The 1,893-nt window shown below is 33.1% G+C and overlaps 1 protein-coding gene across 1 annotated transcript in view; it reads right to left on the reverse strand.

The window, feature by feature from the left end:
- The window catches only part of LOC107708867 (adhesion G protein-coupled receptor E1-like), a gene marked incomplete at its 3' end in the record, with an annotated part of 33,063 nt that overhangs the window by 5,033 nt on the left and 26,137 nt on the right, over positions 1-1,893 (reverse strand). The window lies entirely within an intron of this gene.

Below are 1,893 nucleotides of genomic sequence, written 5' to 3' on the forward strand. Positions count from 1 at the left end.
TGCCAATGGAGACAAGACGCTGTGGTGGTTAAATGATTAAAACTAATTTAGTACTATAACATACAGGGTCCTGCAAGTCATCTGTAGGAGAAAAAGACAAGACCCGCAAATCCGTGGCCACAGAACAGCAGAATATGAATGCAATGCGCGAAGTCTCTCATTAAGCGCTTTTAAACCTCCCGTAGAAAACCATAAACATTTAATAGGCTATGGCTTAATGTATTAAGATAGTACTATTAAAAGATCAAATTAAGTTTATTAATATAATGTATGTATATAGTGTTTTCCTCCCATACCGCAAAAGGTGGCATAATGTGGCATAACGGTCTAAGATTATAAAGACCTCATATGCTCCTCTTCATTATTAAAACACAATTAATATGTACAGATAAGCAGGTGAGACCAGAATAGAGTTGGTCCATTTAATATCACTTAATGAATTTCTTAATGCGTGTTCATATGGTCTGTGTAGTTTGCATCAACAATAAGAAATACTGAATTTGGTCTTTATCATCTTAGTCCGTTATGGCACATTAAGCGTTTTGCTGTAGGCGTATGGGAGGAAAAGTATAAGTTTACTCGTTGTGCTCAACAAGTGACTTCGTGATTTAGTTTCTTTTTTTCTTGTCTTCACCACCTGGCTACTTGTGTAAAATGTTAAGAGATTCAATAAAAAAAAAATTAATAAATTAAATTAAAAATAAAAAAAGACTGCAACGTCACGTCACTCGCGGAAGTGCAGGTGTGTGAGAGTGCAAGTCTGAGAGTGTAAGTCTGAAAATGCAAGTGCATGTCTGCAGCCAGACCCTTCTCCAATACATCTGGTATCTCTTCTCATTCATCTACATCTATACAGAGAATAAGAACTGAGAATGTGCAATATCAGCATCATTAAACACTAAAGAAAAAATAAGATTTTGAAACAATTTTCCTGAAGAAAAATAGGTCTATTTTAGACTTAAATTTGCAAGTCCAAACTGCACATCAAAATCATACTCATTTGTACACATTAGTACAGCTCACAACAGTTTTATGTTTGTATAAAATCTTTTTAAAGAAAACAACTTAAAATTAAACAAGAGTTTTAGCGGATGTACATAAAAAAAAAAAAAAAACTTCCATAGCTTCTCCATGATAAAAACACATGCACTGAGACAAAACAACAACAACAATAATAATAATAATAATAATAATAATAATAATAATTCATAAGGAAATGTGGGAAACTCTGAAACTTCTTGAACCTTTACTCAACAGACCAAAATACGGAAATATTTACAGCTTTGAGAAACATCTCAGATTTTGTTGTATTTGGGAAAAAAGAAACAAACTAAAAAAAAACACATGATAAGCCTCTCATTAGTCCTTTGACATGATTTTGTACTATAAATACTAGTTGTCAATCCTACCTTTGCATGTGTTATTGTGGTTTATAGGGAGGTTTGGGTCTGTTACACTATATCCACTCATGCACGAGCAATTGTGACTCCCAACAGTGTTGTTGCAGATTGAGTTTGGACCACAGATATCTGATATCTCAACACATTCATTCACATCTATAATTTTAAAAAAGTTACAGGAAAAATCAGTTTGGGTCACTCATACATACTGTATATGTAAAGGTCAACTCAATCTTTGACATATTTTCAACAGAATGCTTACAAAAATGAAATAGAAAGTAAAAATCAATTGAATAAACTGTAGCTAATTATTCAAAGTTAGAGTAAACACAAATCTAAATATAAAATGTACCTCTACATGTGTTATTGATGCTGATGGGGAGACTTGAGTTTGTTGCAGTGAATCCATCCAGACATGAGCAATTATAACTTCCAATTTCATTTGTGCAGTGGGAATCTGGACCACATACAGATGGACTGAACAAACATTCAT

The sequence above is a fragment of the Sinocyclocheilus rhinocerous genome, unplaced genomic scaffold, assembly GCF_001515625.1.
Source record: "Sinocyclocheilus rhinocerous isolate Xijiao unplaced genomic scaffold, SAMN03320098_v1.1 scaffold5008, whole genome shotgun sequence".
NCBI lineage: Eukaryota > Metazoa > Chordata > Actinopteri > Cypriniformes > Cyprinidae > Sinocyclocheilus > Sinocyclocheilus rhinocerous.